Source organism: Dama dama, chromosome 3 (genome assembly GCF_033118175.1).
Source record: "Dama dama isolate Ldn47 chromosome 3, ASM3311817v1, whole genome shotgun sequence".
Lineage (NCBI taxonomy): Eukaryota > Metazoa > Chordata > Mammalia > Artiodactyla > Cervidae > Dama > Dama dama.
Genome location: NC_083683.1, coordinates 42776870 through 42800383, shown reverse-complemented (window position 1 = coordinate 42800383; position 23514 = coordinate 42776870). Strand labels below are relative to the sequence as shown.

Sequence of the window (23514 nt, the reverse complement as noted above, 5' to 3'; positions counted from 1 at the left end):
CTTCTAGATGGAGAGAGATAATGGAAACTCTGTCCTCAAGTCTCAAACCTACTATTCAAATTCTCCCTCCCCGAAAGAGCCCTAAAAGAGAAACAGCCTGAAACTAAAGCTGGAGGATTTGAGGTCTGACCTGCAGAAGAACTTCCCAATAAATCCCAATGTGTATTTAGATGTCACTGCTTCTGATAGTTGCACAGTCTTTTCAAAGCCACTGCTGCCTGCCATACCCAGGAAATTGCCCATCTTCTCTGGGTTCCCTGACTTCATCATGCTCAGTTCATTGGGCCTATTCAGAAAAGCCTAGATTTCTTAGCCTTCCCTACCCCGGCCTGTGTTGTGGCCATGACCAAGATGTTAATCAGGAAAGTCCCTTCTGTGGTCTAACTCCAGTCCTTCCTAAAGCACTGGAAATGGAGAGAACCACCATACATCTAGCAGAGCTGCAAGGGGAAGGTGGCTAGAGTAAGGAGCCCATGAGGAAGGTTCTGAGGGAGGGCAATTCTGCCTCGGATTCTCCATCCTCCACTCCCCTGCCCTGCTGGATCCTTGGAGATGGAACAAAATGGCCCACAGGAGAACTGTCTCTGCTTCGGCCTCAGGATTCACAGGTGCTGGGGGAAGGCAAACCCCTGAGTTTCAGTCATGGCCCTTGTTATTGTCATCCGTAGAGTGGGTGTTGTGGGGCGTCAAGATGGGAGAAGGTTTTGTCTCCACCGGCCTGAGTCCTTCAGGTTTCACCTAGGGTCCCTCTGGAGCCTTTTTCTCTCCCTCCACCCAAATCCCAGTTCCTCAGAAGCCCTCACAATGGTCCCTTCTCCTCCAGCCCCTAGTCCAGCTCCCTTCTGTGGTGGGCTGAGAGGCACAGAATCCTTCCCACCATCTCCCCTCTGCTCCTGGCACTGCTTGGAGATCCTGGCCAGGAGCCCTGGCTCCTGCAGGCTCCGGGTGGGGGGCTGTGCCCCGGCGCCCTCCCTCTGAGGTACCATTCCTCTCCTGCCTCATTTGCTGCTGCTGACCTTACTGAGTTAAATTAAAAAGCAATGTTCTGTGTGCGGCTCCAGCCCCGTGGAGCTTGACTCTGGGAAGACGAAGACAATTACCAGCCCCTCCATCTCCCTCTCGTCTGGCTGCCTTATAATTTTTTCCCCTGCTGCCTGGTATGCAACATTTATGTTTTTAATAACACCAGAATGGTTTTGACCTTGGGAATTCATAGCAGAATGGGCACCGTGAGAGGCCCTAACGTGATTGGCGTGTGTCTCAGTCCTTTGTAGGGAGGAGGCTCTGGCTGGTGCCTCCCCAATTCTGTGGAAGGTGGGGGCTGCCTCCAAGGGTCTAGGGGGACATCTTGAAAGCCAGAGTGGACAAGGAGCACATGGGGAGGGGGGACGACAAGGGGAGGGTTTTGTCTTTTCAGATCTCCCCTGGAGGATGAAAGTTGGAATAAGGTGTTTGAGAGGTTGGGGAGTTTTTCTCCTCTTGTTTTACAAGGAATGAGTCCTGGATAGGGAATGACATGGAGTGTACGTGTGGGGCTATGCAGAAGTGGTGGGGGTGTGGCACCCCTGTATGCACATACTCAGCCCATGAGTTTGGAGTTTGCATGAGTTCCCACCCCTCCCCCACAGGCCCCATCTCTCCACACTGCCTCTCACCTTCATCAGCTCTTTAGCCCCAAGGAGAGTGGAAGGAGTGCGGACCAGCCAGAAGGCAGGGGTCATACTCGAGGTAGTACTCCAGCTGAGCGTAAAGGGTGGAGGACAGAGGCCTCTCTGGACTCAAGCCTAGGTTCTCTTCCTTGTCTCTCCCACCCTTCCTTCTGTCCCTTTTCTGTGCTCACCTTCCTAGGTGACTCAGCTCTTGAGGCTGAAGGAGAGCCAGTGGCAAGAAAGATCTGGAAGAGGAGGAGGCTAGTCAGCAGAGGGGTGGGAGAGGCAAGGGGGCAGTGAAAGGCTCGGGACAGAGAATCACTGGGAGAGAGAGACCTGGACTGGCCCCTCTCCTCTACCCGAACAGGGCTGTGGTAAGAAGGACCGAGGTTAGAACCGAGAGAGTGCTTCTCTGACTCAACTTTAAGGGCCTCTGCAAATATAATGAAAATTGCAAATTATAAATGAAGAGAAGTTTCTCTTGTAGTTCAGGAAGTAGGGAGAGAGGGGTGGAGGAGTGTGTATGCCTAAGGACTAGAGGGTGCATCTCTGTGCCCTGTGGTTAACAGTCCCATGTACACCAGTTACATATGTAAACAGGGGGAAGAGTGTAGCTTTGCCATCGATTGTGTGTGTGTGTGTGGGGGGGGGGGGCATGCCACTTGACTTTCAGGATCTTAGTTCCCCGACCAGGGATCAAACCTAGGCCCATGGAAGTGAAAGTACCAAGTCCCAACCACTGGACCTCCAGGGAATTTCTGACATTGATTTGTAAGCTGGTTTTTTATTGGGATCTGTAAAGTATGCTTTTCTCTCAGAAATGGCAACCAGCACAATGGGAAGACCCCTGGATTGAGAATTAAGAAAACCTGGGTTCTAGTCTGGCTTCAGTTGTCAGCTGCTGCTGCTAAGTCGCTTCAGTCGTGTGCGACTCTGTGCGACCCCATAGACGGCAGCCCTCCAGGCTCCCCCGTCCCTGGGATTCTCCAGGCAAGAACACTGGAGTGGGTTGCTAGTTCCTTCTCCAATGCAAGAAAGTGAAAAGTGAAAGTAAAGTCGCTCACTCCTGTCCGACTCTTAGCGACCCCATGGACTGCAGCCTACCAGGCTCCTCCATCTATGGGAGTTTCCAGGCAAGAGTACTGGAGTGGGTTGCCATTGCCTTCTCCCAGTTGTCAGCTGAAACCCTATGAAACAGCACTTCTTTGAATTTTGGATCGTTCGCTGTACAATCGTGATGAAAAAGCCACAGGCCCCTTCTGTGCCAATGGACCCAGTGCTGGGGGGCGGGGGGGGGGTGGTGGTGATAGCCTTTCAGGGCCTGAGAGCCAGAGGAGAGATGCTGGTGGAGAGGGATGCAAGAGGGGTTTCCTGAATTTGGAAATTCATGGGTTCTTGCTGGAGCAAGACTCCCCGCAGCCTGTTCAGTCTGGCCCCATCTCAGCACCCGGGGCCGGGGTCTGCTGGCTCGGCAGGGAGCGCCGTTCTCTGCCGCCCTCTTGTGGCCGCCGAACTCTTTACAGGTCGCCGCTGAGAAGGTTCCTCTTAAATCCGCAGAGCCGCGTCCCTCGCCCCCTGGTGGAAATTGACTATATTACAAGAAGCGATTTTGGGTTGTCCAAGAACTGCCCCCTACCTCCTCACCATCTCCCTAGTTTCTTGAGGCCCTCACGACTTCCTTAAAAAGCTGGGAAGGTCTTCCTGAGTTTTGACTCTTCGTACCATTGCCTGATATTTTAACTATTGCTTTTGGCGGTGTGCGGTGGAGACAAGCGGCTGAGGGCAAGATTTTGATCAGAGAGGGCAATTTCTCTTTCTCTTTGGGTTCCATCTACAACCCCAGTTTCCTAGGATCGTCAGGAGTTTTCAAAGAACGACATCGGAGTCTAGTGACATTCTTGGAGAAAATGGGTTTGGAGTGGACCAGGCATTATGCGTCTGGGCTTCGGCGAATTTGCACCTGAGCTCCATCGTCAGCAGGGAGATGGATTGGCAGGAGCCAGGAGGCAGGAGACAGGGATGATGGAGGGAGATGGCATATTTGACAGATGCTGACAGGGCTCGTTATTTGCTAGCTCTGGAATCCCCTCCCACCCACCAGGCTGCCCTTGGCCCTCCCTTTCTAGTAGTCAATGCTCCTTAGTGACTTACTGTCTTTGGGGAGAAACCTGGTGGGCCAGGTTGCACTGGCGTGGATGACGGAGGGAGAGGAGGCGGGAGGAACACCATGTAGATGCTGGGGTGGAGTGGTTGGAATAACTGGGATTTGGAGCTGAGGTCTGATAATCACTGGGGTGCTTGCAAGGCTTTGCAGGGGGAATTGTCCAGAGAGCAGATACTGAGTTGCGGTGTAGTGGGGTGTGTGTGTGTGTGAGTGGGCAGAGAATGAGGAGGCATAATTAAAGGAACTGAGCTCCACAGATGTTGGTGCTAATTTTGGAAGAACTGGTGAAATATGTCAGTAATTTTATCGGGAGCTCCCTAGGCACCAGGAAGGGTTATAGGTCCTATGAAGGGGTGGAAGTGAAAGAGGGGCACGCATTTGTGTCTCCTCCCGGGACTTGTTGCTTCGCGTGTGCCTGTCGGAAGGGCGCAAGGAGCTGCGAGGCCATTCTCGATTCGGGATGACGCCGAGGCCAAGTCCCCGGGCGCGTTTCTGTTCTTCGCGCGCGACACCTGCCCGCCTGGGACAAAGCACTTCCAGGCGGCCTCCCACCTCTCCTCATTCCTTTTCTCTTAAAATACCCAAGACATGTGGTTACCTGAATGAGAGAGGGGGCCCTCAGCTGCCCGCCCAGAATTTCCAGTGGCTCCCAGTGGACGAACTGGGGCGAGGGAGGGGTGAGCCACACGACCCTGAGCGGGCAGGGAGGGGCCGGCGTTTGGAGCCGCGGAGAAGGTTGGGCGGGGAGGAGAATGCTGCAGTCGGCGCCCGCGCTGCATCCTAATCAGCGCTGCGGAGGCTGCGCCGCGCGGCCGTCAATCTTCCACACAAAGGGCCGCCCGCCCCCGCCCCTTCGAAGCCCTCCGCGCCAGCCCACCCATGACTGCCGGGCAGTGCCGAGGGGCCGAGAGGAGAGAGACAGACACACAGACGCGGACAGAAAAGCCCTGTAAATTCAAGCCAAGATCGACGCTGTAGGACCAAAAGGGCCGAGTGGGTCAGGGCCCCCTGGAGATGAAAAGAGACCGGGATACAGAGGGGACAGAGGCAGGCACTGGCCGAGAGGAAATGGAGAGACGGGAGAGAGACAGAGCCAGAGATGGGAGAGAGCATCCAGAGAGCAGAGAGGAAGACGGGAGACAGACACAACAACAGAGACACCCAGAGGGCAGAGCTAGCTCAGACAGACAGGGACTCAGAGACAGGAAGTGGACCCAGGCCCAGGGGAAAACCTAAAGTCAGGCACCCAGAGCCAAAGACAGATCCATCTGCGACTGGAGGGAAGGAGATCACACACACACACAGAGTAATGAGAAAGGGAGAGAGAGAGAGAAGGGAAGAGAGGAGATGGAAGCTAGAGCATGATGGAGACCCTGAGGCTAGACTCGGCTGGTGTCTCACCACCTGGGACTCGGTTAAGAGGAGTGTGTGTGTGTGTGTGTGTGTGTGTGTGTGTGTGTGTGTGTGTGTGTGTGAACACAGCAATTTAGAGCTCTATTCAAAATGCCAGAATCATCTGGTGCTGAACTACTACACATCCTCCCTCTCCAAGTGACTGCTTGAGCAGTTGAGGTGCAGCATGGGGGAGAGAGCAGAGCAAAAATGGAAGTTAGAGAAAGACTGAGACAGAAAATGGAAGGGGAGAACCTCAACAGAGATCGGGGGAGAGAAACGGATATTGAAAAAGGGAGTAGAGAAATTGACAGAAGACAGAGCAAGACAGAGGTGGAGAAAGAAATATGACAGAGGCGTGCTTGGATGAAAGACAGGGAGAGGGAGGGAGCCTTTAACTGCAGGAGGGAGAGGGGCATGGAGAGACACTTGGCTGTTGAGAAGAAGGCAGACTAAGGGGACAGGGGAGTAGCAGGCAGGCACCTGTCTCTCCAGAGAGCTTGGGCTGGGATAAAACAACCGGGTGAGTTGGGGGGGAAGTCAACAAGTGGATTTTTAGGATGACCTTGTCTTTTTACTAAAAGAACCTTATTAATCCAATGCATGCCATCTTCTTCAAAGTAGCATCTTCAGCTGCTGCAGTTGCCTGCTCCTTCCTGACATTCCTTTCTGGGGAATCACTTTTACCGCATGCAGTACGGCTCTGAGCTGTACGGCAAATTTTTATTCTTTAGGGTGAATCTAATTTTTCAGAAGAGCCAAGTTTTCTCCAAGACTGGAGGATGAGGTAGTGCCCAGATGGGAAGCAGTATTTCCAGTTAAGAACAAGGTGAATGTGGGAAGGCCCAGTGGAGGGTCTGTCTTCCCAAGTGGCACTGAAAGGTCATTCTGAAGGAGATACTTGCAAGATGTGACAGAAGGAGACTTTCCTGATGGCTTCTTGAGGACTTGTTTCATTTTTCTGTTTGTTAAAACCAGGTAATAGGACTCCCAGGAACATCCCAGCCTGGCACTGAAGCCTGGCACATTCAGCTTGACATTGGCCTGAAATATTTGGTCAAGTGGCCCTGCCCTTGGGGAGCTTACAGTCTCTCTCCCTGACAATGTACTATCAAAGTAACCTGGTGACACTCACCACTGCACAGATCAACAAGTGCAACTGACCAGGGAAGATTCAGAGTCAGTTAGTTCATCAGGGAAGGCTGCCTGGAGGAGGAGAATTATATGTGGGCTGTGGAAGGAGAAACTCAAGGAGGCATGGAATGGAGTAGGAAAAGAGGAAGAACACCTCTCTGATGGTTCTGGAGCAGGAGCAAACCATAATCCAGGCAGGGAATAGCTTTTCTGGCCTGAAATAAAAAGTTGGGTTGGGGAACCAGGATGAAGGGAAATGGAGAGGGGCAGATTTTGAAGGTGGGGCTGGGTGAACTGAATTTTCTATGAGAGGAATTGGGGCCCACTGAATGGTACACGGATGTGTCAGGCAGTGACAGTTCACTCACAACTGCCTGGAGAAGTGTGTATGCATGTCTTCTGTGTGTGTGTGTGCGCGTGCGCGCGGCAGTGGGACATGTTCATACAGGTGGTCTTTCCATCTGCGTGTGTGATTGGCAAGTTGCTCTGTCTGCGAGTGTTTGTTCATTTGTGTGTTTCCATGTGGTCAAGTGTGAATGGGATTTCGGTTGCTTTTTGTGTATTTTATTTGACTACCTGCAGTGGAGGGCTGAATGTGTGTGTGTGTCTGCAGGAGGAAAGGGACCGGCAGGGAGCCCTGGCTGCCCAAGCATCACCGTCTGTCTCTCTCCCTCCACTGGCTCCATCTGCCCTCGCTGAGGTCGTGACAAGGAGGCAAACAGCAAAATGCTGCGCCCAGAGCCACCAGAAACATTGCAAGCCAAGCGCAGGCTCCCTCTGTGGGAGAGAATGAACAGCTAGAAGGACGGGCAGACAGGCAGACAGATAGACACACAGAATCCTGTGCGCACAAGGCCGCTCCCCGGTCGCGCTTCCGGGAGCAGGTGCGCTCACAGACACACGCAGGCCTGCCACGCAAAGGACACACACTCACTCGTGACCTCCCTCTCTCCACTCCTCGTCCAAATCCTGCCTTCCATCCCCCCCAAATGCCTGCTTGCCGGAGTTTGGGGCGACGGGGCTGGGGGCGCTCACTCGGACCTCAGAGTCAACTATCGGATGTCTAATTGCTCCTTTGGCCGTGGAAGGCTGTGGGTGTGTGCAGCGAGCGTGTTTGGTGCGTGCGTGTGTTTGTGCGCGCCCCCCCCCCCCCCGCGCCCCAGCGCTTCACTCCTTCCCCAATCCCGCCACCTCCTACCCCCCTTCCGGCCCACGGCAGTTTCCGAAATCGCCCGGCGGCCGAGAATTCATTAGCGGGGGGCGGATGTAAACGCAGCGCGGTGGAACGTTTTAATTAGGCCTGAACAATAAACAAGCTAAACGAGGCGCGCAGGGCTCCCTGGCGGGCCCTCAGCCTCCTCCGCGCGGCGCGGACTCATTACGGCTGCAGCCAATTTCATGCCAGCGCGGAGCACAGGCTGGGCCGGGAGGGGGCGGGCAGGGGAGTGTGGGCGCTCGCGGTCCGGAGGGCGCGGCGCGGGGGCGGCGGGGGCGAGGACCGCGCGGCTGGGGGCGGCCTGCTGGGCCACTGCCCGCCCCGCCGGGGTCGCGCGGCTCCCCGATTTCTTCACCATCCATCTGTCTTTCGCGGTGTCCTTGAGATGAAGGTCCCTTCTCACACCAGACGGCCAGAGTGAGCTTCTGGCTCTCTTTTTCGGGTCTGTCTCGTCCTCCCTTCTCTCTGCCTCCTTCCCTCCCACTCCCTTTCACTGCGGCTGAGTCCGGCTCCCCCCTTCTCCGTGCTCTGCCTCTAACCCTCGGCTCCTCTTTTTGCCGCAGTCTCCGTGTCTCTTCCACAGGGTCTCTCCCTCCCTCCCGCCATCCACACTTTCGCCTGAACTTTATCTTTCCTCCCTCAGCTGCCGCCATCGATCTCTGCCTCGCTTCGCAGAGAGCGTAGCCCGCTTCCTCCGCGGCGTTGTCCTTCGGCTCATCTGCACCGGTCTTGGCCTCCTCCACGTTGTCTTCCCGCTCCCCCGCGCTCTGCCCACGGCGGCGGGAGCCTCCCAGCCTCCTCCCGGGCCCTCTGTTTCTCTGACCCGTCTAGCCTTAGGTTTCAGGTGTGGTCCCTGGGCTTTGCCCCTGCCCCGTCTGATTGGGGCTCTTCTGGTTGAGACAGTTTGACTTTGGTCTGTTTTTTTCTCTCTGCCTTCCTTTTGTGAAGCTGCACGCAAGGATCGCTGGCTCCCAGTCTCTTCCTGGACTTCCCTAGTTGTGGGTGGCAGTTGTGAAGCGGTGGCTCTTGGGCTGAGTTTGAATCCCAGCCCTAGTTCCTCACCGTGTAACCTTCTAACCTGGGCTTACTCACCTGTAAAATGTGGGATGTAAACCTTAGATGCGATTAGCGCTGCGATTTTAAATGTAACACACCTATAATCAGTGTATGTGCTCAATAAATATTAGACCATTATTATTCTTAACCCTTCCTCAATCTGCTCCCCTGTCTCCTTAGCCTGGAGTTTTGTTTTGTTTTTTAAATGTTTTGAGGAGAGAAGACCCAAACCAGTAGGTTTTATAGGCCCCAAACCAATTGAATATCAGGAATTTTATATGGTTCATCCTAACAGATGCTCTAAGCTCAGAGCCTTGAGTGTGGACGAGGAGGGAAGATGGGGACTGCACTGAACCGCAGAGCATAGGAAACGGTGTGGATTGGTGCACTGGTCTGAGCAGATGCAAACCCAGGGGGTCTGGAGGCATGCCCAGAGTCTAAGCTGTGTCAGTCCTGCAGCTGCTGCCCTCTGTAGATGCAGGCATGGGACTGGATCCGCTGAGAGGCCGCAGTGAGCCTAGGAGTCCAGTTTCCCCAGCACCAACCCCAGGCGGGAACTAGACTCTTAGAGCCACAGACCCTCATGTTTCTCTCCCCTCCATGCAGGTTCGCGTCTTTCTTTCTCTCTCACACACACATTCAAAGGAGCCCTGGTTTGCTGCAGGAAGGCAGCACCACACTGGAGATAGTCCCCTCCAGCTGCCTGTCCTCTGACACTAACCCTTACAGGACAAAGTGTGGGGCTCAGAGTCCTATCCCTGTTCCGGTTGCTCTCTCTCTGACTTTCCTCCTCACTCCTAGGGAGCAGAACCGGGAGTCACACACTGCCTGAATGGACTGAAGGGAGACCCAGAGGGGAGGAGCCGGGGCCCTGCCCTGGGGGCACTCCTAGGCTGATGGTAAGGTGAGGCTGATAGCCAGGGCCTAGGGGCCTGCTGGGCACCCCCCTTAGCAAGCGCTTGTGAGTTGAGTTGGTCAGAAGCTACTGGGTCATGCCTTCTTGTGATTCTGATGACAGGAGACTGGGAATGACTGAAGGAGGGAAGATGGAGGAAGATATGGAGGAGGTCCAGAAGACTTCCTAGAAGACAAGGAAAATGGCACTCCTTTAGGTAGTAGGGAGCAGTAGAAATGAGAGGAGAGGCAACTCTCAGGAGGTGCATTATCTTAGGGTAGGGAATGTGAATCCAGGAGGCCGATGAGGAAGAAATGTGTAGACTGTGTGTGTGTGTGTGTGTGTGTGTGTGTGTGTGTGTGTGCGTCTGTGCATGTGTGCTTAAGGAGTGTGTGTTGGGGAGGCAGAGGGCTGAAGGAGGCAGGGTTTGGAAGGGCAGGATTGCTGGAGGGAGGGCTTTGGCCTGAGAGCTTGGGCGGAGAGGCCCCAGGGGACCATCCCTCTGGGGCCGGATGTGATGAGGGTGGCAGTGGTGGTGGGCTGTGAGATGGCCGAGTAAACGTCCCACGCTGTAGCTCCACAGTGACCCTGGGTTACATGGGCGAGATGCTGGGAAGTCAGGTTGACTTCCCTGACCTTGATGTGTCCTCTTACAGCCCGAGGATGAATGAGCCTGGATTTCATGGGCTAGTGAGACATGGCTGGGTGGAGACAGCTGCTCAAACTGTGAAATGTGGAGAAGAGGCCTCTGGGGATCAGTAGAAAAATCAGAAAGAAGGAGAGGAAGCTCACCCCTTTCATGGATTGAATTATGCATTTTAAAGCTAAAAATCTTCAGTCAGTTACCCGGTTTAACCTTTCATCTTCAGAGGTTAAGATATTACTTCCTCGTTTCACACAAGATGCCTGGACAAGTTGACTAACTTAGCCGGAGTCTCCTGCGCAGAACATGCTGAGAAGGGCACCAGGAGGCAGGTCTTTTGCCCTCTGGGAGGCAGTCTCTCCTTTACTACTTTCCCAAGAAGCAGAACCAGCAGGAGTTGATATACACAATTTGATTACTTGCTCTGCCACTTAACAGCTCTGTGAACCGAAGCAAGTTACTCAGCCTCTCTGTGCCCTAATTTCATTGTCTATAAAATAGCGATATCAGTACCTGATTCTGTGGCTTATTATTGAGGATAAAATGAAATTTATGCAAAAGAACTGTGTACAGTTGTAAAGATTTATAACTCTAAATGTACTAGGCATTTAAATCATTTTCATCCTCATCTTTGATGTCTTCCCAGCTTATTCTCTCCATACCTGCTGGGCACCACAGTCTCCTGCCTCCCAAGCCCTTTGCACCTTCGAGCCTCTAAGCCTGGCATTTACTCCTCTCTGATCTTGCTTTAGAATCTCAATCTTTATTTCCACTCCCCTTTCCATAGGCCCATTGGCACCTGAAGGATCTGGCTACACTCTGTTAACTTACATGCATTTTTTTTTTCTCTCCGGATCTCCAGTCTTGTGTGTCTCTCTTCTCACATTCCAGAGATCAGGGCCCTTCTTCTCCTCTCTTTGGACCCTTTCCCTTTCCCAGAACTGGGTTCACAGGATGAGTTCAAAGAAGGGACGCTGAGAGGTACAGAGAGGTTGAGATTAAATAGAAGAGGGAGGGCCTGGGGGATTGGACACCAGGCTAGGTGCTTCCACCTGGGGCTCTTACCTGTGGCCTGTGTAACCCTTCTGCTAGCATGTTAGCCATGACCCTGGAGGGGAACAATCATTGCCCTCCTGGAGATAGGGGTTGGGAGAAATTATTGTCCTCCTGTTTAGAGAGACTGTATTTTGCCACATGATGTGAGACACATCATCTGGACGTCAATCACACATGAAAAGAAATGGCAGTCAAGAGCAGGCTTTCCTTTTCCTGTTGGGGGTATATACTTGTGTGTGTGTGTGTGTGTGCGCGCGCGCATGTACGTCTCATTTGTTGTAGCATTTACCTCCCCTTTGAAATTCTTTTCAAAGTGTACTTTCAATTTCTTTTGCTGAAATGAAGCCCCATCTCTTTAGTGGAGATATTTTCTGAAGTTCAGTGTCTTTCATAAAAGATGTGTGTATGTGGGGGAGGAAGCAGGTCAAGGGTAGAACTCGGAGAAGAAATGTAATTACCCAGCTCCTGGCTTTAATTACACATAAGCCCTGGACATTCTGAACTTTATTAAGCTACTAAGTGTCCATGGGGGTGGGATGGACCTGGTGGGTTTTGTTCCCTGGTCTTCTCTGCAGGGTTTCTCTGGAGGGTTCCCTCTCCACCGTCCATCTGCATCCCAGCCTTTGGCTGCACCCCGGTTCACCCAGCTACAGGTGGGGCTCTAAATCAGCTCTCCCAGAAACTCTGACCTGTGCTATCCAGTCTAGGTGCCTCACTGACTCTCTTTACGTTTCTTAGATCTCCTGGTTCCTTCTCTCCACACCCATATGCTGTCCCCAACACCCCCCGCCCCTTTTTTTTGAATAGCCCACTTGGTTGTGGCGGAGGGAGGGGCTCTTTCTGCAGGGAGGCCCCTCCCTTCTTAAGTGGCTTACTAATTACAAACAGAGAGAGCCTGGTTTGTGAGGTTAGTCTGTCCCCAGCTCCCTGGCTTGGTGGAGGGAGCCAGGAGCTGGGGGATTTAAAGTGCAATTTCCTGTACCTTTTTCATTTCCTGCTGGGGGTTGTGGAGAGCAATAAGCAAGGTGGGTGGCGGGGACCAGACAGACGGGGCAGGTGGGGGATGGGCTGGGGGAAGCTTTCTTCCATACACTCTCTGCCATCTCCCTTTATCCAGGTCTCAAGGTGAATTCTTTGGGGATGGGGAATTTGATAAATCAGTGCCCGGCACTCCTTCCAATCTCTCTTACCTCCCAAAGGTAAAGAAACCGAGTAGAGAGGAGCGGGAGGTGATCCAGGTGCAATTATTAGCATCATAGGATACTACATAGAGGACAGGAAGGAATCTTAGAAAATCGTGCGAATCAGTTGGATCCCCTCATGTAACAGATGGGGAAACTGGTATCTTTGGAGAGGACATGTAATCTGCCCAAGGTCACATATTTAAAGGTGGGCCGGTGTGGCTGGGATAAACCTGACTCTTGGCTTGGAGTTCAGGGCTCTTTCCTCAGTCAGGGTGGGCTGTGGGTGGGTGATTACTCTGTGTGTGCACCTGTGTGTGTGTGTGTGTGGGGGGAGGGGAGCGGGTGAGGATGCGATAGGATAGGGAGTAGAGGGTTATGGGGAAGTCCCTGGATAGCTAAGGCTCCAGGTCCTGAAATAGTCACCCTTTGGTAAGTCTTATAAAAGCATAGGAACGTCCAACCTTGGGGAAGGTTTCAGTGAGATGGTCCAGGAAACAGACGTGTGAATAAAAAGGAGAAGGAGGCACTGTGACCCTTGGAAATGATTAGCCCCACATCTCTTCTTACCCTCTCCACAGTCAGAGGTGGATGGGGTGGGGGAGGGGGGCACAGCAGAGGACAAAGGAGCCAATTATTGAGTGAGTGGATTAATTGATTAATTGTCCAGAAGCTTCCAATGCTCCCCCAACAATGACATCCTCTCCCCCCGACCCCAGTCAGGCATGGCCTCGGTTGGCCCGGATTATTAATTAGGGCTTGAAGTCATTTAACGATGATTTCATTATCGACGTGCTGTCTGTCTCAGGCTCAGCCCGGTTGCCAGGGCGACTCAGATCGATTGCCTTCCGGTCTCCTCCACGTCAGCCGACTCCAGCCTCTCTAGAGCCTGACTGCTGGCGCGCACCCCCTAGCGGTCCCCTCTAGTACTGCAGAGCTTCCGAGTTGCAGCTTTGCTTGACCCAGCCAAGACGCAGACCTAGAGCTGCCTCCGGGGTCCCTAAGCTGGTTGGGAGCCTGGGCTGCCCAGCCTTGGTTCCTATACCAGAAGTACTGACCTACCTAGTTGTTGACAGGCACTCTGGGAATTGGGTCCTCCTTTTCCATGGTTTGTGAAGTCCCTCCCGTCCTGTCCTGTGGTGGCCATGCACCCATACCTCTTTGAGATGGCTGTAGGAAGAGTTAGGTGACTTCAGCTATTGTCCTGTGGCCTCTGAATTTACCTCTGGGAGACCCAAACCAGCTGGGATAAGATTCCTCCTGCTGCTAAAGAGACTCTGGGCTCTACCTATAATCAGTCATCTCGCTTCTGGGATCTTTAAAGGTGGCTGACGGAGAAGGGTGTGGGGAGAACAGTTCCCCTTCAGATTGTTTCAGTTGTTGCCCTGAGAGGAGCTGGGGGAGCTCGTGTTTGCAGAGCTCAGCTCAACGCAGGGTCCACCTTACAGTGCTAAGTCTTAGGTCTTCAAAACTTGGCTGGTTGCTCCATCACAGGTCCCTTAAAATCTGGATTCATGCATATACACTGGCCTCAGGATCTTTATTCTATGCCTCAATTTCTCCTTTTTGTGGGTTTCATATTTCCTGTGTATATTTGTGGGAGCCTTTTATAGTGGAGAGTTGCTTGAAGGGGTTGATCATAATTGCTCAGAAAGTGTCCAAATGGTCGACCCCAAATTGATGGATAGTCACTAGTATCTTATTTTACTTATCCTTTGCATACTGCTCATTTAACTCTCAAAGGCAGACATCATCCCAGTCCTTTCTTCTACTGGTTCTTCTCCAAGCGACACCTGACCAAAATATGTCCCCAACACTTCTGCTGGAGCTTGCCTGCCTGCCTCTATTTCTCTCTCTCCTCTGCCCCACTCCCCCTTGTACTGGTTGTGTGAGGCTCCATCAGCTCTGCAAAATTTCCGGCCAAGCTTCAGGCCTCTTCTGATTGCAGTATTTAGGGGGAGAAGTAGGAAGGAGAGGCAGGCCAGGTTTTCATATTTGGGCAGGGGTCTCTGAGATCCCCCAGGTTGGCACTGGGAGAGAGCCCGGGGGCAGCCATGGCGGCAGTTTCACCTGATCAGCTTTCTGGGCACATCCACCACGGAGCAGCACCTGAGAGGGGAACCGGCTCAGCAGTGAGCCGAGTGAGATTGAAGAGGATCGTAAAGAAAATATATGTCCTCCTCCCCGGCCTCGCTCCCTCCTCCTGCTCTACACTTGCCTCTTGCTCTCTCTTTGTCTCGCTCCCTCCCATCTCCTCACCGCATCCCTGTTTTCTTTGTTTCTTCTTTGCCTCCTTCACCTTCGTCTCTGTCAGGCAGATCTGACTGTCAGTCTACCTGTCTGTCTTTCTGACTCCAGGTTTTTTTTTTTTTGGCCTGAGTCTTTCTAGAACTCTGCCATCAGCTCCTCTCTCTCCCTGTCTCCCTCATGCCTTCTTCCCTCTCTCCGAGGCTCCCTCGGACCATCACATCTTTATGAGTTTCACCGTGTGTGCCTTTTAGTCTCTCCATCTCCACCTCCTCCCATCTGTCTCCTTGTGCTGCCTCCCCCATCACTGTTCCCATCTCTCGCCTGCCCTTCCATCTCTCATTTGCTTCTCTTATCTGTGTCTCTTTCAGCCTCTTCCCCTGTCTCTGGCTCCTACCCCTGCCCACCTCTCACCTTTTCTCCACCCACCCCTCAAGGTTCAGATACTTCATGTGAAATCACCTGGATGGGCTCCAACTGTCATGTCCCCCCATTCTGTACCCCCTCCTCCCAGAGAGATTTATGGCCCCAACTCTGCATCCTCTGCATTCCCCCCAGCCCTGGGCCAGTACTTTTCATTACCTGGTGATTATCTGTGGGCCCTGGCATTTCCCCCAGCCCCCACCCTCTGCCCAGCAGGCAGTGGATAGCAGGGGAGAAAGGGGAAGGGATTGCTCTTGGGACCAGATGCAAGGACGTGGAGACCCTCCCCCTGTACCCGCCCTCCTTTCCCTCCAGCAGATGCACAGCTGGGAAAACCCCAGCTTGCAGCAGGGAAAGACAGCCTAGGACTGTTGGAACAGACATAAATCAAACACCCAGAAGCCCCTCCCCAACTGTTCTGTCATTGCAGCCATCCTTTCAGTTCCTGCCTGTCTCCTTGCCTCTAGGAATTTGGGTTCTGTACCCTTGACTGGGACCCCCTCATCCACTACCCAGCATAGTGTCTGGAATAAAGGAGGTGTTCAATTAATGCTGTATGCCTGATGGAGACGTATTAGGGCAGGATCAGTGGCTTTGAGGTGTTCTTCAGTTGGGAGTCCTTTCTGAGATCTGGAGCAGTTCTTTCTGCTCCAGTGTGTTTTAATATAGTCAGTATATCTGTCCGTCTATCTGTCTGTCTCTCTGACTCCAGATATTTCTTGGTCTGAGTCTTTCTAGAACTGACTGAATGTCTGTTTTTACCTTGTTATAAAGCTTAAACTAGTTTCCTTTTAGTTTTATTTCTGGAGTGATGGGAAATATGGGTGAGGGGGGGGGGCTCAGATGGGTGGTGGGGATAGAGCAACCTGGTCGGAGGATTCTGGAAGAGGCTGGTGGGTTTTTTTTTTTTCTTCTATCCTTGTTTAGAGGACTCTTGAGTCGAGGTCCTTTAACTGGATTTGGGACTGGTTCCCACATCTCCACATGTGGGGCTCCACCACCTATCCAGACTCTCCTCCAATCAATCAACCCCCGCTGCTTACACAGGACCCTAGAAAATATGTTTATTTCCTAATCCATAGCCTCTTGCTCAGTCTCCAGCCAATCTCCATTTAAAGTCTCATTTTGCTTCCCCGGGCTTCCCTGATAGCTCAGCTGGTAAAGAATCTGCCTGCAATTTAGGAGACCCCGGTTCTATTCCTGGGTCAGGAAGTTCCTCTGGAGAAGGGAGAGGCTAGCCACTCCAGTATTCTTGGGCTTCCCTGGTGGCTCAGACAGTAAAGAATATCTGCAATGCGAGAGACCTGGATTTGATCCCTGGGTTGGGAAGATTCCCTGGAGGAGGGCATGGCAACCCACTCCAGTGGGTTGCTCCAATTCTTGCTGGAGAATTCCTAAGGAGAGAGGAGCCTGGCAGGTTATAGTCCATGGGCTTGCAAAGAGTTGGACATGACTGAATGTCTAAACACACTTTGCCTTCTCTCCCAGACAGGGCCCTGGTTGGCATCCATTGTTCAGTCGCTGCTAAGTCATGTCCAGTCCTTTGTGACCCTGTGGACTGCAGCACGCCAGGCTTCCGTGTCCTTCAGTATCTCCCGGAGTTTGCTCAAACTCGTGTCCATTCAGTCGGTGATACCATCCAATCATCTCATTCTCTACCACCCCCTTCTCTTCCTGCCCTCAGTTTTTCCCAGCATCAGGGTCTTTTCAGTGAGTCAACTCTTTGCATCAGGTGGGCAAAGTGTTGGTGCTTCAGCTTCAGCATTAGTCCTTCCAATGTATGTTCAGAGTTGATGTCCTTTAGGAGTGACTGGTTTGATCTTCTTGCTCTCCATTGCCTACCTCCAGCTCCTCCTGGATTCCAGGATAAACCATCTCTCACACTTTCCCACGCCTTCCCTAAGTCCCACCTCTGGGCACCCTGGCCTTCTTCCTGATGCTGCTTGGCCAAGTCCCTTCCTTACCTCTCCCTGGGTTTGGCTTGTAATTTTTCTTCTCAGTTTTTTCTCCTCTGAGGTAGAAAAAGTCCATGGGTAAGTGGTTTTCTGTGGTTGTAGACTTGGTAAGAAAATAGCCAGAGCCAGAGAGGAAGAAGTTTGGGCCCAAAGAGCTGCTGGCCACAGAGCAGAGAGTATTCCATGGTGCCAGGGTAGGACTTTAGATTGGGGGGTGTTGGTCAGAGGCCTTGGGAGCTTGAGGGGATGGGTAGGTTTGCTGGAGCCAGAGTGATTTGGAGGCCTACACTCCATTCTCCAAGCCAGAAAAGTCCTCAGTAGATGGGTCCTAGGAAAATATGAGTTAGAGGAAGTCATTCCTTGGCTCTTTTTTCTTCAGCATCCTTCCCTCTTCTGCCATGCTGTTGCTCCTGGCCTTTATGGACTGGTGTGGGCCTTGCTCTATTGCAGCATGGCCTACCACATAGTGTACTTAGACATGATCTTTGAATGAATGAAGATGCTTCCTCCTGGGTCTGCTGTCTCCTTTGGGTTTTTCACCTTTCTCACTTGTGGTTCTGAAAGTCTCCGTATCTCATCATCTCAGGGAGGACATTTATGTGGACTCTGTAGAGCATTAGTCTGGTTCAACAAGGTGGTCCACACAAATGAGAGAGGATTGGTGGGCTTCTTCCTGGATGCTCAAGGAGCTAGATAGACATTTTTGCATCTGCTGAAGGTAATCTTCTCTTTCTTATCTAATTTAAGCTGAGGTAGGGGCTTCCCTGGTGGTTCAGCGGTTAAGAATCTGCCTTGCAATGCAAGGGACACCAGTTCAATCCCTGGTCCAGGAAGATTCCACAGGCCACAGGACAACTAAGCCTGTGCATCGCGACTGCTGCAGCCCGAGTGCCCTAGAGCCTGTGCTCCACAACAAGAGAAGCCACTGCAATGAGAAGCCCGCCACTGCAACTAGAGAGTAGCCCCCACTTGCCACCAACACCAGAAGCTCAGACAACACTTACCCATGCATGACACCTGTTTTATTGACTGGCTGTGGCAAGTGTTTATTTCTAAATTGTCTTCTCTTGCCCTCCAGCAGCTCTTGGGCAGCTTCTCTCTGTTATTAATCGACATGTGATGCGTGTCCCCAGAAGGCAGACTCATTTTAACTTTTGTGTAAGCAAAATCATGTGGGAAGGCTAGCTTCCTTTGAAAAGTCTATTCCAAATTCATAAACATTATTTTTGGATTCTATTCTTTTTGTCCTTTTTTTCCTTTTATTATCACAGAACTCATAAGGCAGTCTAGAGCAAGAACCAGGGAGGGAATTCTTTGGCGGTCTAGAGGTTTGCAGTCTGTGCTTCCACTGCAGGAGGCATGTCCAAAAAAAGAAAGAAAGAAGAGATCAGGGAATGAGTGCGTCTCCTAAAAGGCATGGTGGTGAAGGTTCTTTGCTGTAGATGCTAATGCATGAGCTGGGTGGGTCTTGGTGGAGAAGTCACACTGATTTATGTTTGGATAAGAACTCAGGACTCTGAGGCATGATACAACCTTCTTATAACTCAGATGATCTGGTGTCTTTCTAAAACAAATGAACTCTCCAAGGGAGATGGGGATGTGGAGTAGCAACCTAGGGCCATAAGAGGAACCCAGCAAAGTCTGGTGAGAGAGGACAGAGAGAGAGAGATGGTCATCTACTTACATGGTGGGGGGGACAGAGGACACCTTTAAAGGTATGATGGAAGATAACCAGATAGGTAGTTGATATTTTCTAAGCCACTTCACGTGCAGTGTGTTATCATGGGTGTTGGGAGGAAGTCTGTGGTAGAAGGGCCTGTGGGCTCTGGCTGTTCATAACTGCTAGTCTCAAAGTAGAGACAGCATACAGTGATACATGGGACCCCTGGTTGGATTTCTAGATTCTATGTGTACAGGAAAAGGAAGGTTTGGGGAAGCAGGGAACAAAACTAAAGCTGTTTAGCAAGGCTTCTTGGGAAAAGTGAGTGTGGATTAGTGCTCACTGAGACAAAAGCCTTCCTGTGTTACAGTTGTAGGTTGGAAAATAAGGTGGACAGGAAGGTAGATTTCCTTTCCCTGTTTTCATCTGAGGAGTGTAATCAGAAGTTCTGGGTTGATACGTTGAGAAAAGGGAGATAGAGAATCGCAGGGAGAAGGAGAGAAGGAACTGACTTTCACTTTTGACATCAACATATCACATCACCTTTTAATCCTTTAGTTTCATACCCTTGTTGGCTTTTTGCAACTCTTTCTGAATCCTGTTTGCAAAATCTGATTCTTTGTAGTAGCCCATCTAGTCACTGAAGAGCTCCAGAAGCAAAGGCTTCTGCTTTTGCTTTTGGATTTGTCCTGTTGATGATCTTGTTTGGTATGATAGAAAGATTTTTGTTGTTCAGTTGCTAAGTTGTGTCTGACTCTTCTCAACCCCGTGGTGTAACACACCAGGCTACTCTGTCTTCCACTGCCTTCTGGAGTGTTCAAAAACTGATGGTAATGTTACCCAACCATCTTATCCTCTGCTATCCTCCTCTCCTTTTGCCTTCAATCTTTCCCAGCATCAGGGGCTTTGCCAATGAGTCATCTCTGTGCATCAGGTGGCCAGAGTATTGAAGCTTCAGCTTTAGCATCAGTCTTTCCAGTGAATAGTCAGGGTTGACTTCCTTTAGGATTGACTGATTTCATCTCCTTGCAGTCCAAGGGACTCTCAAGAGTCTTCTCCAGCACCACAATTTGAAAGCATCCGTTCTTCGGCACTCAGCCTTCCTTATGGTCCCACCTCTCACATCCATACATGACTACTGGAAAAACCATAGCTCTGACTCTATGGACCTTTGTCAGCAAAGTGATGTCTCTACTTTTTCATATGCTGTCTAGGTTTGTCATAGCTTTCCTTCCAAGGAGCAAATGTCTTCTATTTTTATGGCTGCAGTCACTGTCTGCAGTGATTTTGGAGCCCAAGAAAAGAAAACCTGTCACTGCTTCTGCTGTTTCCCCTTCTATTTGACATGAAGTGATGGGACTAGGTGCCATTATCTTAGTTTTTTTAATGTTGAGTTTCAGGCCAGCTTTCCTTGTCAAGAGGCTCTTTAGTTTTCCACTTTTTGTCATTAGAGTGATATCATCAGCATATCTGTGGTTGTTGATGTTTCTGTCAACAATCTTGATTCCAGCTTGTGATTCATCCAGCCTGGCATTTCATTTAATGTACTCTGCATATAAGTTAAATAAGCAGGGTGAAAATATACAACCTTGAGTACTCCTTTCCCAATTTTGAACCAGTCTGTTGTTCCATGTCTGGTTCTAACTGTTGCTTCTTGACCTGCATACGGGTTTCTGAGGGCAGCTAAGGTGGTCTGGTATTCCCATCTCTTTAAGAATTTTCCAGTTTGTAGTAATCCACACAATCACAGGCTTTAGCATAGTCAAGTAATCAGAAGTAGATGTTTTTCTGGAATTCCCTTGCTTTCTTCATGATCCAACAATGTTGGCAATTTCGTCTCTGGTTCCTCTGCCTTTTCTAAACCCAGCTTGTTTGTCTGGGAGTTCTCGGTTCACATATTGCTAAAACCTAGTTTGAAGGATTGTGAGCATAACTTTGCTAGCATGTGAAATGAGCCCAGTTGTTCAGTAGTTTGAACATTCGTTGGCATTGTCCTTCTTTGGGATTGAGGCTTCTCCTTTTGCTTTTGCATTTGTCAAGTTGATGATCTTATTTGGTATGATAGAAAGGTTAAGAATTCTGAAAACTGGATTCTGACTGAAATTAAACCTGAAAATGTGTCAAATCATGACTGAGGAATGTTGGATTTAGCATCAGAGGCTCTGGCTATCAGTTTACCCAAATAGTGATATGATACTAGTATAGTATCTGTACATAGTATAGGCCCCATGAATATTGAGGGAAGGAAGCAAAAGTATTTTGGTCTACATCTACATGGATTTTGGATTATATTTGGGCAGGTGGATTTTGTCAACAGGTTGGTGTAAATTTGGAGCGTTTTGGTCTATATCAGGATAAGTTTTCACTACTTGGAATTCAGCCTCTGTCAGACTGGGATGGGATTTGTGAGGGGTAGTGCTGTGGGTGGTGGGGTAGGTAGTTGAGTTGGATGAGGTAGCTGTTTGGGGGCTGCCACAGCTTTCAAGTTCAAGTCTTGGTTGCAACTGGCAATATTTACTTGCAGAATTATGGCTTCTAGCCTCAGTGAGAGAACATGAAGCAGCTTCTACCCTAAGGAGTTTTTATTTTAGAAAGGGAGACAGAATATTCTCCCAAGTAGCATTCAATCAGAATGAAGCACAAAGTAAGACCATAGGTGGAGGGAAGATGGATGGGACAAGTGATCAGTTTGGTGAGGCTGCTTTTTGCAAGACTTCTGGGAGAGAAGATTGCATATGTATTTCCCTTGGAAAGAGTTGAATTTGGTCACTTCAGCTTTCTTTCCAAACTTTCAGGGGAACTTTCTGAGCTTGACTTTTCTCTCCTCAGGGGAAATGTAACAGACTTATTACACTGAAATGGTTTCTCCCTGATAGACTCTTACTTTTCTTCACAGACCAAGACTGAGATTTTTATTGTTTTATTATTGTTGTATTTTAGTACTGAAGTCTGTATTTGTGTTTGTGTATTAAGCGTGGTCTGCGTAGTTGAGCAAGCTGGATTTGTTTGGTTTGTTGAGTTTGTTTTGTTTTGTATTTTTGGTGGGAAGCATGAAAGAAAGGCCTCAATAAGGCTGGATTTATTGAATTATAGCCCAGGCGTCACACCATTATGAAGATGTAGTTTGAACTGATGTTTCTCTGGAAAACTTGAACAAAAGGCCAAGATGGAGCAACTCCCCCTCTTCCATGCAGCCTTCTCAGACTTCCCTTGATGGACGGAAGAGACACCCTGATCTTGCCAACAATGGAGAGTGAAGCCCTCCTACTCTTTTTTTTTTTCCTACTACTCTTGTCTTCTGTCAGCTGTGACATCATCTGGGATCTTGACATGCCCTTGTCTCTGATGTGAATATCATAATGTTCATTTCTGTTTCCGGTTCCTGGTTTATATATCTTTTACTTATTTTGAGAGTTGGGGAAGAATTCATAAAATGCCTCTAACTGTACATTCCCAGAGGGGAGAATTCTCTGTCACCATTGCCTTGCACTGTGTATAAACGAGTGTGTGGTGATTTGGAGGTGATGGTGGTTATGTTAATGATTTAGGGGGAAAAAGACTTTGGTTTTGGCTGAATTCTTTTGCACAAAGAATCATTCTGGTGCCTGAGTGTTCTAACTTGCGATTTGTCTTTGTATTCATTTACACTTAGTCAAAGTCTGGTTTTTAATAGTTTGAAAACAGTCTTCCTCACATGGAAAGTTTTTGTGGTTTCCACAAAAACCCATATAGAGTTTGTCCAGTTTTTCACTTTAGACCCAACCCAAGAGTAACAGAATCCATCTGTGTACTAACAAGCAGGCAGTATGGGATAAATGATAGCCAATGCAGAAAATTCTCTTCTCTGGGAGCTTACAGCACATGGGTTTTTCGTGCATACCTCCACAATCCTCCTGAAACAAGGAAAATCCTATTCTAAACAATATCCAGCCATTTGACTACTAGACCACCCCTCTTTACTGTAGTGTAATATTAAACTTAGTTATTACAGTTTGAGTATCATATCATGCTGCTTGATGGCAAAGCACTAGATGACTTATTTTCCAAATTAAGTAAAGCAATGAAACTAATAAAACTCCGTTGTCTGTTCAGTCTTTGGACGTCAAGGGGATGACACTGGGGCAAATGAAAAACGTCACAGATAATGTGCTTTGTCTCAGATAATTTGGGTCATTCCCTTTGTAGTTTCACTTTGTCACGGGAATTTACTTTTCCCTGCCTGTGCCTAGTTGACTGTTTGTATCTCAGGCTTCAGTGGGAAGGAGAAGTCAGCGGAAGCTTCCTCAGGCAGAAGCTGTGTTCCTCAGCTCCGTGTCACCGTTCACGGCTCCTGCTCTTTTCCCCAACTGTCTGTTCCCAGTGCCAAGCTCTAGTGAGTTATACCACCGGACCCTAACGAGGGGAGAGACGAGCAAAGAGAACATACTGGAGAGATCAAATACCTGTAGGTGTGGCTAGAGACGCTTCCCGAAGAAGGGTCATGTTGAAAAAGGTTTGGAAGGAGGGTCTTCTAGGCAGCGAGGGACAGTCTGTGCGAGGGTGGTCCTGTGAAGGACAGTGAAGTGTTCATGTGTGGGAAAGGTTTGTCCTGTTCAAGTAGAGAGCCACGGAGAAGGTTAATAGTAGGAGTACGTGATAGAAGAACAGCAAAAAGAAAGTCCTGAAAATACCATTATAGAAGTTCAGATTCAGCAGAGATCAGGAGACTGCAGGTCTGGTTGGGAGAAGGGGGGGGTGTGTGTGGGAGTGTGTGTGTGTGCGCGTGTGTGTCTTTTTAAGACGAGGAACGTGTCATTTTCTAGAAGGAGGGTAGAGGGCACTCACACTTCAGTTATCTGCTGCA

At 50.2% G+C, this 23514-nt stretch overlaps 1 pseudogene; it reads right to left on the bottom strand.

Annotated features, from left to right (window-relative positions):
* Window positions 1-7655: 7655 nt before the first annotated feature.
* The window catches only part of LOC133049247 (large ribosomal subunit protein uL22-like), a 146806-nt pseudogene continuing 130947 nt past the window's right edge, over window positions 7656-23514 (bottom strand).